Source organism: Mustela nigripes, chromosome X (assembly GCF_022355385.1).
Source record: "Mustela nigripes isolate SB6536 chromosome X, MUSNIG.SB6536, whole genome shotgun sequence".
In the NCBI taxonomy this organism is placed as follows: domain Eukaryota; kingdom Metazoa; phylum Chordata; class Mammalia; order Carnivora; family Mustelidae; genus Mustela; species Mustela nigripes.
This window is the reverse complement of record NC_081575.1, coordinates 25,734,548-25,746,975: the sequence shown is the minus strand read 5'-3', so window position 1 is coordinate 25,746,975 and position 12,428 is coordinate 25,734,548. Positions and strand designations below refer to the sequence as shown.

Here is a 12,428-nt window from a genome sequence, read left to right as displayed (position 1 = left end):
ATCTTGGTAATTTATTTAGTAATGTTGATCATTTACTTTGACATTTTGGTATCAGGTTTAGTGGGAAGAAGAACTGAAACATCACACGGAGACCTTTGGGAATTAACTGTGAATAAAATATGTTTAGACATAAAATACTCCTACCTTCCTGACACTGATAATAGATCACTGATTGTGTGGAAAAGTCCATTAGCAAATATTACACTTGAGACATACCTGAGTGTGTAAGTGTAAACAATTACGTCCAGACACTGAAAGACTTCATGTGCCAATACAATACCTCATCTAGTATTACATACATCTTCTCAGACAGAAGTGAAATGGTATTGTTTAAAATCTCACCATTAATTAAAAGACAAATTCTGAATTGCATTTTGACCCTGTTTGTTGAACATATTGTTGTTTAAAAGACTTAATTATCTTTTTAGAAGTATTTCTTGAAGTTCTGCCATAAGGATTTACACTTTGCTAAATTTTTTTAAAAAATTTCACAGCTCTTCTGGTGTGTTATAATGACCACTAAGTAATATTCACAAACATTAGTTTCCAAATTTCAGGCTCTCTTGATGTGATATACAATCTCATGCACTGAAACACAAATTGTTTGTAGAATCTCAGTCTGTGGATTATTACCAATGGTATACGAAGTAGTCAATCACTCTGAATTTTTTTGGTGAAAACTTGAATGGATATAAAACTCAAATTTATCATCACATTTTTACATATTTAATCAATTACTCAGAGTCATGGTCAATATGGTATAAAATACCTCCTTAAAAGAAAATAATATTGGGACGCCTGGGTGGCTCAGTTGGTTAAGCGGCTGCCTTCGGCTCAGGTCATGATCCCAGCGTCCTGGGATCGAGTCCCACATCGGGCTCCTTGCTTGGCAGGGAGCCTGCTTCTCCCTCTGCCTCTAGCCTGCCACTCTGTCTGCCTGTGCTTGCGCTCTGTATCTCTCTCTCTAACAAATAAATAAAAATCTTTAAAAAAAAAAAAAAAAAAAAAAAAAAAAAAAAAGAAAATAATATTGCCACTAGCAAGAAAAAATTTTCAAATGCTAATGAATAAATATGGACCATGCAATGAAAAGACAAAAAAGGAAATTAAAGAGATGATTTCCACTTACAATATCATCAAAAAGAATGTAAAAACTTGGGATAAATTTAACAAAAAAAGCTTCAAGTTGGGACACCTGAGTGGTTCAGTTGGGTGAGTGTCCAACTTTTGGTTTCAACTCAGGTCATGATATCAGGGTCCTGGGATGGAGCCCTGCATTTGGCTCCATGTTCAGTGGGGAGTCTGCCTGAAGATTCTTTCCTTCTCCCACTGCCCCTCTCCACCCCCAGCTTACACTGGCTTGCACACTTTCTCTCCCTGTCTAAAATAAATAAACAAATCTTTTTAAAAAAATGTTGCAAGACTCATGTATTCATCAGAAAGGATGAATACCCAACTTTTGTAGCAACATGGACGGGACTGGAAGAGATTGTGCTGAGTAAAATAAGTCAAGCAGAGAGAGTCAAGTATCATATGGTTTCACTTATTTGTGGAGCATAACAAATACCATGGAGGACATAGGGGGATGGAGAGGAGAAGGGAGTTGAGGGAAATTGGAAGGGGAGGTGAACCATGAGAGACTATGGACTCTGAAAAACAATCTGAGGGTTTTGAAGGGTGGGGAGGTGGGAGGTTGGGGGAACCAGGTGGTGGGTATTAGAGAGGGCACGGATTGCATGGATCACTGGGTGTGGTGCAAAAATAATGAATACTGTTATACTGAAAATAAATAAAAAGTAAGTAAATTTAAAAAAATGCAAAAAAAATTGCAAGACTCGTATACTGAGAAAAACAAAACATCACTGAAAGAAATTAAAGAAGGCCTAAATAAATGGAAACATCCATATTCATGAGTTACAAGATTTACTGTTATTAAAATGGCAATACTTCCTAAACCGATCTACAGAGTCAATGCAATGCGTATCAAAATTCTAACTCCCATTTTCCAGAAATACACTAGCTGTGCTAAAATTCACCTGGAAATTCAAGGAACCCAGAACAACTAAAGCACTCTTAAAAAAAAAAAAAAAAAGGAAAACACTTCCTGATTTCAAAATTTATTACAAAACTACATTATATCCATTCAAGTTTTCACCAAAGAAATTCAGAGTGATTGACTACTTCGTATATAATGGTACTGGTATCACAATAGACATAGAGATCAATAGAATAGAATTGAGAGTCAAGAAATTAAACATCACATTTATGGTCAGCCGAATTTCAACAAAGGCACCAAGGCAATTCAATGGGGGAAAGAATAGCCTTTCAACCAGTGGTGATGGACGAGTGGATATCCATAAGCAAGAGTGAAGTTGGACCACTCCCTCAACACCATATATAAAATTTAACTCAAAATGGACCAAATTTCTACATTTAAGAACTAAACTTGTAAAATTCTGAGGCAGAAATTACAGGCATAATTCTTTGTGACCTGGGGTTTGGCAGTAGTTTTTTTTTTTAATTTTTTTTATTTGACAGAGAGAAATCACAAGTAGATGGAGAGGCAGGCAGAGAGAGAGAGAGAGAGGGAAGCAGGCTCCCTGCTGAGCAGAGAACTCGATACGGGACTCGATCCCAGGACCCTGAGATCATGACCTGAGCCGAAGGCAGCGGCTTAACCCACTGAGCCACCTAGGCGTCCCTGGCAGTAGTTTCTTAAATATGATATCAAAAGCACATAATATGAAAGAAAAAATAGATACATTTGACTTCATCAAAATTAAAAATTTTTGTGCCTCAGAAGACACAATCAAGAAAGTGAAGAGACTGCCTAGAGAATGGGATAAAATGTTTGCAAGTCATATATTAGAAAAGAGGTTTGTATCTAGAATACATTAAGAAGACTTACAAACTGACCAGTAAAAATCCAAATAAACAAATTAAAAAACGGGCCAAGGATCCAAATAGACATTTCTCCAAAGAGGAAATACAAATGGCCAATAAGCACAGGAAAAGAGGCTCAACTTCATTAGCCATCAAGGACATGCAAGTTAAAAACACAATGAGATACCACTTCATACCCACTAAGATAGCTAAAATAAAAATGATAGACAATAAAGGTGTTGACGAATGTGGAGAAATTGGCACCCTTTTAACTTTGGCCTCTTAAAAAACTGAAAACAGGTGTTCTAACAAAAACTTGTACATGAATGCTTATAGCAGCATTATTTATAATAGCAAAAAAAGTGAAAAACCACAAAAGGTCCATCAGTTGATGACTAGATAAACAAAATATGGTATACTCACACAGTGGAATATTATTCAACCATAAAAAGGAATGAAGTATCAATACAAGCCACAACATGGACAAACTCTGAAAACATTAAGTTAACTGAAAAAAAGCCAGACACAAAAGAATACACATTATATGATTCCATTTATATAAAATGTACATGTAGGTAAATCTATAAAGACAGGAAATAGATTAGTGGTTGCCAGGGGCTGGGGAGAAGTGGGGATATCGGGTAACTACCAATGCCTATGAGGTTTCTTTTCAGTGTGATGAAAATATTCTAGAATTAAATAGCCATGATGGTTACACAACTCTGAATATGCTAAGAATTGCTGAATTGTATATTTTATTACTTTTTAAATACTTTATTTAGTTATTTGACAGAGAGATCACAAGTAGGCAGAGAGGCAGGCAGAGTGGGGGGGGAAGCAGGCTCCCTGCTGAGCAGAGAGCCTGATGCGGGGCTCGATGCCAGGATCATGACTTGAGCCGAAGGCAGAGGCTTAACCCCCTGAGCCACCCAGGCGCCCCTCAGTTGTATACATTAAATTGGGAATTATATAGTATGTAAAATATAGCTCATTAAAGTTGTTCCAAAAGATATGGTTCTAAGTTCTAAATTGGTATGTAGAGCCTGCAGACACATATACACACAAACTATCATGACCTGTCCAAGAGTTCTGATGTGTTTCCAAGTGGTTTTAGATGGTTATCTGATACCTGATATCTGATGAATTGTCTCCTGCCCAGTATTTTGGAATATGTCATTGATAGCACACAGCAAGGATGCCCATTTTCTGTATTTTTAAACAATGTCAGGCTAACACTGGGCTAGTTACGGCTCAATTTATCCAGCACCCCCTTTTGTATCTTAGAATGTAAATCCCCAAAGGACAGGGCAGTCATGGCTGTCTAAAATCTTGACATCTACCTTCCGGGCATTTCATAAAGGCGATTATATTAAGACCCACCTATCCCATAGTTGAGAGTAATAAGGGGATTGTACAACTTCTTGTGCCAGGCCCTGGGAAAAAGAAGCAGCCAGGGAGGCACCAGTTTTCAGGGGTTGTCGTATTTGCTATCGCTTTTAACTTCCATCTTTAAGGAACTCGGAAAATATTCAATAATATCAAATTAAAACATCTCCCAATTAAAACTCATAACACATAGTAACAACAATACTGGGGCGCCTGGGTGGCTGAGTCAGTGAAGTGTCTGCCTTCAGCTCAGGTCATGATCTCAGGGTCCTAGAATCAAGCCCGTGTTGGGTTCCCTGCTCAGCAGGGAGTCTGCTTCTCCCTCTCCCTCTGCTGCTCTCCCGACTCATGCTCTCTCTTTCACACTCTCTGTCTCAAATAAATAAATAAAATCTTAAAATAATGATGACAACAACAGTAATATGAAATTCGGAAAGATAGTAGCATCTATGGAACAAGACACAAACATCTATGGGTCCTCTTTTGGAACTCCTACCTCTCATTTTCACAACATCAATATGCCTCTCTCATACTCAGTGTGCCATAAAATTCCATGTCCCAGTTTCTCTCTGAGGCTCCTTCCTTCTCTTCTGTCCAGACTTCGGACCCTTCACTCTCTCTTTTCTTACTGGCATTCTCAATGTCTACCTCTTTACTGGTTTCTTATTCTTTGTCTTCAAACAAGCACAAGTCTTTCTTAAAACAAAACAAAACAAAACAAAAAAACAACAACTAAAATGACCCAACTGCCCCTTCATCTAGCTATCATACTATTTATCTCCTTCCTTTCTTTGCCAAGCTGTCTCCATCTGCTGCCTCTACTGCTTCATTATCCATTTACCACAGGCTATTACCATCTGCATTTCCCCCCACTACTCTATTAGTCCATTCTCCTAAATATGCGCTCTTTAAGGTCAACTTGGATTGATTTTTCTGGTTTCTCAAGGCCCAGCTCAAACTACTTCTATAATAAACAATCATCTTTTCATCTTTTGTCTTTTAAGCCTCTTAATCACCTAACCATCTTATTTCTATTTCTGTACACCAGTTGGTTGCATGTTATTTTGCATTGTGTGTGCATGTATTCGTGCTTCCTCCAGCTTTCCTGCTGAATAGGATTTTCTCAAGGGCAAAAGCTATGTCTTCTGCTTCATTCGTGAGCATTCCATAGTACTTGGTACAGTTAAAATAGCATCTTGACTCACATAGCACTAAAAATCATGAACTTGTATGCTTGTAAACAGTAACATTTCATTTTTCTTCCCTTGATATTGGAGGTTGGGGAGGTCAAGAATCATTTCTCCTACAATCTAACTTTTTGCTTTTATTCTTCCCACTTTCTGAGCCACTGGCAATGGGACTATGGTATCTGTGTGCAGTTCTCATACCTTCGGTAGGATATATAATGGACATAGGAAAAGGCAAGTAAAACGACCGAGGGAAATACAGTTACAAGGAGAGTTCAGAAGTAAAACCAAGGGCTCATGGTATTAGAAAGGTGGAGGCCAAGAAAGGATATGTGATTATTATCTACGGGATTGCCGAAGTTACGCAAAGGGAAATGCAGACTTGTGCGTTCAACCCTGGAACTCTAAGATTTTGTTTTCAAAAGCAAATTTTACATATGAGAATTACCTTTGACTTCATTCAAAAGCTAGTAGAAGTTTGAACTTCCTCCAAAAATAATATAGCCGTAAGATATAAACAGATACTCAACAGAATTAGGAACACACACGGCTGGTAAATTTCTACAATGCACTGTTTCTCTCAAAAAACTGTGATGGTATAAAGATGTTCTGGGCAGATCCCCTAGCTTTTGAAGGACTATTCCAGGAGGATCCCTATGCCATTCCACAGCATACCAGCAGCGCCCCTGTCAGATGTATGCTGTTAGGCTAGAGGGACCACGAAGGAGATACATTCTACAGGAAAGGTGTCTATTAGTTAAACAAACAAACAAACAAAGTCAAGTAAGGATTAAAAGGAAACATTAAACATATATGACCAAGAACATTTAACATGAATTTTTTATACCGTAAATAAGTTTGCCTTTTAGCCTAGTGAACCCTTTCCATAAATCTGTTTTAGAAGTCAGGTTTCCAGTATGCTTTAGAAAAGCTTTTGTTAAAACTGAAGTATATTGATAAAGTGATTTAATATAGTTGAAAACAAGCTGCAGCACTCTAGCTGGACCCCCTGAAACCTTGTATTAGAGAAACATCTATATAGCATTATAGGAAACGTTTGCTGTAATTTGCCATCAATCTTTAAAAATAATAATGTTACGCTCCCAACATTGTTGTCTTTGTTAGTGCATTACTACTATTTTATTCATGTGGTTTGTTGTACTTATATGAATTATTCCCAATTCTACCACAATGTCCTGGGCTCTAATATCCTTTAAGTAAAAGATATCAAAACTATGGGTTGACTCAAAGGGCAGCTGAGTGCATTTTAATATCCACATGTCCTATGAACCAATATTGAAGAACCACAGAATTATACTGCAGGACTGTGTTCCATCCGAACGCACAGTGATTACCTGGGTGGGGTTGGTGCAGTTCTTTACTTTTGTACCACAAAATGAATCTTTACCTACTGGCTGGGCCTGTGAAATAAATGTCAGTGAAACTACAAGTAAATCTGAAATTCAACTTTTTATTTAAGGTCCACAACTGTCATTGAATAAATTGCCTCCAATATAAATATGCCACAGGTAAAACTCAACAAAACACCACCACAACAAAGCAACAAAACAAAACAAAAGCAAAAACAATCAACACACACACACACACACCCCTCTCCAGCTAGGTCTACAATGAAAGGAGGTCATGAAAGGTACATTTGGGTTGTTAACTTTGAATCCCAAAGGGGTATGTGTTCTGTTTTCAGGAGGAGGGGAGTCTTGCTGAATCCAGATCTAAGAACTCTTACAGAAAAGATACACATTTCGCCACATACATGCAGATTTTTAATCAAGACAGCTGTTACTTAAGCAACTGGCCTTGAGAAAAGAAATTTTAAAAGAAGAGACTCAAAGAAGGGTCTTGAGCTAACATTAAAAGACTAGATCCTCTTTTCAGCTGTGCCTGTAGTTGTATCTATTATGCAAGCCAAGTCTCTTAACCTTCTTGTGTTTTCCTTTCTCAAGTGTAAAACAAGGGTAACAATAGCTGCTACAGCATAAAACTGTTATGTGGATGAAACACATTAAAGTATTTTGAAATTGTAAATGTTCTCTAAGTGCAGACTGTTATTGTTACATACATGTCAGAAATCCAAACTTATAAGGCAGAAAACTGGGAATTAATTATTTGAATTACAACAGAATTCTCGGCAAGTAAATTTAAATGGCAAAGTGGTTGGCACATTTTACAGACACACATTTCAACCATTTTTCCAGGAGTTATACATGCCTTTTGCAAAAATAGGTCCACTTTTATTTGGAAGGGCTAATTGTTCTTCCCTAACTGCAAAATTCGAATTCACTGACTCCTAATGTACACAGCTGGAGGGGACCTTAGGGATAAGCGAGTCCCACAGAGCATCACCCCTTGTTTGTCAAAGCATTAGCAACTGGGAGGAGAATGGAGAGCAAAGAAAGGAGAAAGGGGAACGCAGGGGGAATTGTGGCAGGAATCTGAGCCCCCCTCCCATTTTATCTGGAGAGATGTGGCTTTTATCTGTTTTTTTTTTTTTTTTTAAATTTGTGCTTTGCAGGTAAGGTATAATTTGCAAAATGTGTTTCCCTGCCTACTATCCCTCCTCCACTCCTTAAAAGTTTCAAAGCTGAAGGAGAGCAGAATTGGCACCCCACAATATGATTCTTTGATGTAAGGATCATCTTGAAGAAATGGCAGACAGAAAAACCATGTAGAAGGTCCTTTGGTAAGGGGACATTTACATTTATAAGGGAAATTGACATGTGTAAGGGGGATCCCTCTCTGTACCAGGAAGAAGATGTGCCTAAATCTCTAGAAACTCATCAGTGGAAAAGAGGACTTCACTCTGTCTAGCAGCCATACTCCAGCTCCCTGTGCTTTGTCTGACAGCCTCATGTAACTGGCTTCCCTCCCCGCCCCTGACAGCTTTTGTCTTTAGCTAGAGATAGTATGTAAGGTGGCGGCCTGGGCCATTCCAGGAGTTACTCTGTTTTCCTGGGTCTTTCCTGCATATGCAGGGCATAAACATGTTATTAAACTGTTTTTCTCCTTCCTGTTAATCTGTTTTATTATTATTATTATTATTATTATTATTACAGCAGGGGTGGGTGGGTGCCTCAGCCTAGAAACTAGAAGGTTAGAGGGAAAATTATTTTTCAACCCGGACAAAGCCAACGCCCTCCTTTTTCAGATAAGAAACCTGAGCCCAGAGAGGTGAAGAGCTCTAGTCATCACTTGGTCTAGGCTAACGCACCTTCAAGACAGGCTGTACGCTGTGTCATGTCAATCAGCTCTATGTTGTTTCTATGGTCATATATTCAGCAGACATTGAACTAGAAAGTACCTTTTCTTCCCCCTTCAACTTTGTGGAGATAGATCTTGTAGAATGAATTTAAGAGAAATGCCACTTTCCCCCAAGGACAGACTTTTGCAAAAATTATAAAGGAGATAAAGGTGGACTTGAGTATCCTTTAGCTCTGTCTCCCCATCCACTTTTTGTTCCCATGCTCTATTTTGGCATCTAACCTACAAGAATTTAGTACTGTCCACTACCCGATAAACTTCTTCCTTATTCAGATGACGGATGACAATGTTGGACTTCACCTGAGCCCTATGCTCCTGGAAAACTGCTGGGTAAGAAATCTTCCCAACTTTTTGTCTTCCCAAATCTTCTCACTCTTTTATGTTCTAGGACAACAACCAAAAACCAAAAACAACCTTACTAAAAGCTCTTTCCCCTATGACTTATTAGATATGGCTCTCTGTCTACCCTTTGTCATGGATCCCATAAGAACTGCAGAAGACTCCTATGTTGACCTGTAACAACGGCAAAGAAGGACCTTTCCCCTTTTGCTGGAGCCTGTTGAAAGACCAGATACAGACCCTCCAATTGCCTATTCTTTGCCTCATAAATAATTAGCTGAGATCAGAACTATTTGTTCTCCTTCAACTAGCTAGATGCGGACAGAAACATTTCCTGGTCAGTTGACTGACTGAGACTTCTGAGCACAAGACAACCCCAGCTGTAAATCATCCCACATGTTCCTTATCCAGTAGTCCTAGAAAAGTCTAAGGCAAAATCCACTTTGCTCAGACACTCTGATCTTCCAGATCTGGAACGCTTTCCCTATTGCAATAGCCTGAATAAAATTAATTTCCCTACCTATTCAGTTTTTGCCTTTGACACTTCCTTAGAAAACCTCTTTAGCCATTTATATTTTTAGTCTGTGTTACATTATTTCAATAACAGATGAGAAAACAGAAGAGTTACAATCAAATGTCCTCTGTTCTGGTTCAGATTTCTCTCTGGTTCTTGACCCTTTTGGACCTCAGTTTCTTCATCTTTAAACAAAGACTTTGGATTTGATAATGTTTCAGATTTTAACATTCCATATTAGTTGCTAAATCACATTGTAATTATATTTAGTTCAATTTATGGATGTTATGTGACTTAGGTCTGGGAGTAAGCCTTTTACTTTTTTCTGTCCCTTGCTCTGTTTAAAGTAGTTGTTACATAATGTGCATTAAAGAGAAAGAGTTATGACTAGTTTATAAACTTCTAAGGTAGTAGGGGCTGTTTTAGTATAATGTTTTCAATTCTATAAATGTTTATTGAACAACTGACAGCTGGCTTTTCTGGCAGATTCCAAGATGTGATTGTGACTTATGTCTTCTTTTTGAAATTAAATTCAAATTATTCAAGTACATTTCAAAAATAAAACATTAGCATGCTAAATGTCTATAATCAAATATTCTGTTTTCTTTCATTTGGAAAACTACATGGTGAGAAAATTCTTTAGTCTCCTAAGGAGAAGCAGATATATATAACTACTGTTAATGGGGAAACAATTCCAGTAGAATTTGTTATTCTTTTTACAGTGTCATTCTATTTATCCATCTTTGACAATGAGGGTAATGATGATTATGAAATAGTAGATGTTAACTTGCTAAGCAAAGAGAGATCAAACTTTAAAAAGAGAAAACATAAATCTCAAGAAGGCCATCATTTGTGGAAAACCTGATAGCAGTTTGAAGCAGGATCTACAGTACCTAATGGGATGTCAATAAACTCAAGGTAATTTTCCAATCACCTGTTCCAATAATTACTGCTAACTTTAACTCGGTGCCTGGCACTGTGCACTAAAACCATTATCTCACTTGTTCCTCCCAACCAACTTATGAGACAAGTACTATTATTATCGTCCTTGTGTTGCAGAAGAGGATATTAGTTCAGCAAGGTTGTATCAACTCATTGCCTGAGGCTTGAGAGCCAGGAAATGACACAGTGTTCAAAGCCAGATGAGTCTGACTCCACAGTCTAGGATCTTAACCACAGCCCTACAATGTCCAGTCCTCTAGGAGAGTGAGGAAACCAATGTAAAAAACATTGACATCCTGAAATTTTACAATGTAAAAAAAGGATTATTTGTTTTTTGGTTTTGTATTTTAATGCATACAAGATCATTAAGACAAGCTTCTACAACTGTATTTATGGGGTATGCGATGTCTAGAAAATCATAACAGGATACAGATGACCAGTTGAAAATATCCTTTTAGGTATATTTCATCTTCTGCAAGGTTTGGTTTAGTGTACACATGGCATTATAAAACAGGAGCTATGTTTTTACTCGGTGAGTGATATGCAGTAAAGACCTAATACAGCAGAACCATGATGTGCAGTTACAGTTAAGGTTTTGTTCAGACTGCCAAAAAAATCAGTTTAAGATAACAAGTTGGTATATATGGCTTCAATCCTTAATAATTTTTCCTCATAAAGTATTAAATTGGAATTGTTCATCATGTTTGTTGTTATAATTGAGCAGAAACTTAAAAACATTTTTTCATTTATGAAACTTGTTACAACACATTAAAATATAGCTGTATAGGATTTCTCTAAAAGCCATCATGAATAGACTCTGGGGCTTTGCTTTCATTAGGTAAAGTGTCTTTTGTGGTTTTCATATATGTTTCATGTGTGAATTTCTGTACAGGGTAGAGAAAATCTCTACCCTGTACAGAAAATCAGATTGCAGTTTCTAGCTTTGTGACCTTGGGCAAGTTACTTAACCTCTCTGAGCCTCTGTTTCTTTATTTGGAAAATGAGGTCCGTAATGTTACCTTCATGATATAATACATGTGAAGGGTCCGGAATATTTCTTGGCACATGGTTAATTATGCAAAAAATTCCAGTCATCAGAAAACTCCAGCTAACCCCTGGACAACACTGGGGTTAGGTATAGCCATCTTCTCCCTCTTAACCCCATGCAGTCAAATAATCCTCGTATAACTTGTGACTCCCCCAAAACTTAACTTGAAGCCTTACCAGTAATACAAACAGTTGATTAACATGGATTTCATATGTTACATGTAATATATACTGTTTTCCTACAATAAAGTAACCTAGAGGAAATAAATGTTATTAAAAAAATCATAAAGAGGAGAAAATACATTTCCAGCCCTGTGTTGTATTTATTGAAAAAAATCTGTACAGGACCTGGGCAATTCAAACCCATGTTATTCAAGGGTCAACGGTACTTTGTGGAAAGGAACTACGGATGTCTGAATTAGAGTAAACAAATGAATATGTTCTGGTAACGACTATGTAGTGACCTTCTGTCTTGCATGTTTTTTGTCCTCAAACAGATAACTCATGAATTTCAAGTGTGAACAGCAAGAAACCCCTAGGCACCAAATGGTGGCTCTTGCACTTGCACATATAAAGGAATCAAAGAGTGGGAAAGAAGATAAGAGAGAAAAAGCCAGAGTCCAAGTATACTCAGACCCTTTCCTCTGTCATCTCTGACCCTCAGCCCGTCTCAGCAGCAACAATGGAATTGCTGGGAAAGGTCAGCCCAGGCTAGAGACAGTATTTCTAAACGAGGACATAAAGCAAGCTGCATTGTGAATCAAAAACTAGGACAAATCATAATGTTTTCCTGAAACCTAAGCATGAGTTTTACTGAAGCATAGAATTACATTTTCAAAAGCAAGCAAAAA

General features: G+C 37.6%; 1 protein-coding gene across 3 annotated transcripts in view; it reads right to left on the bottom strand.

Annotated features, from left to right (window-relative positions):
• The window catches only part of TENM1 (teneurin transmembrane protein 1), an 805,114-nt gene that overhangs the window by 261,330 nt on the left and 531,356 nt on the right, over nucleotides 1–12,428 (bottom strand). The gene's annotated exons all lie outside the window — the stretch shown is intronic.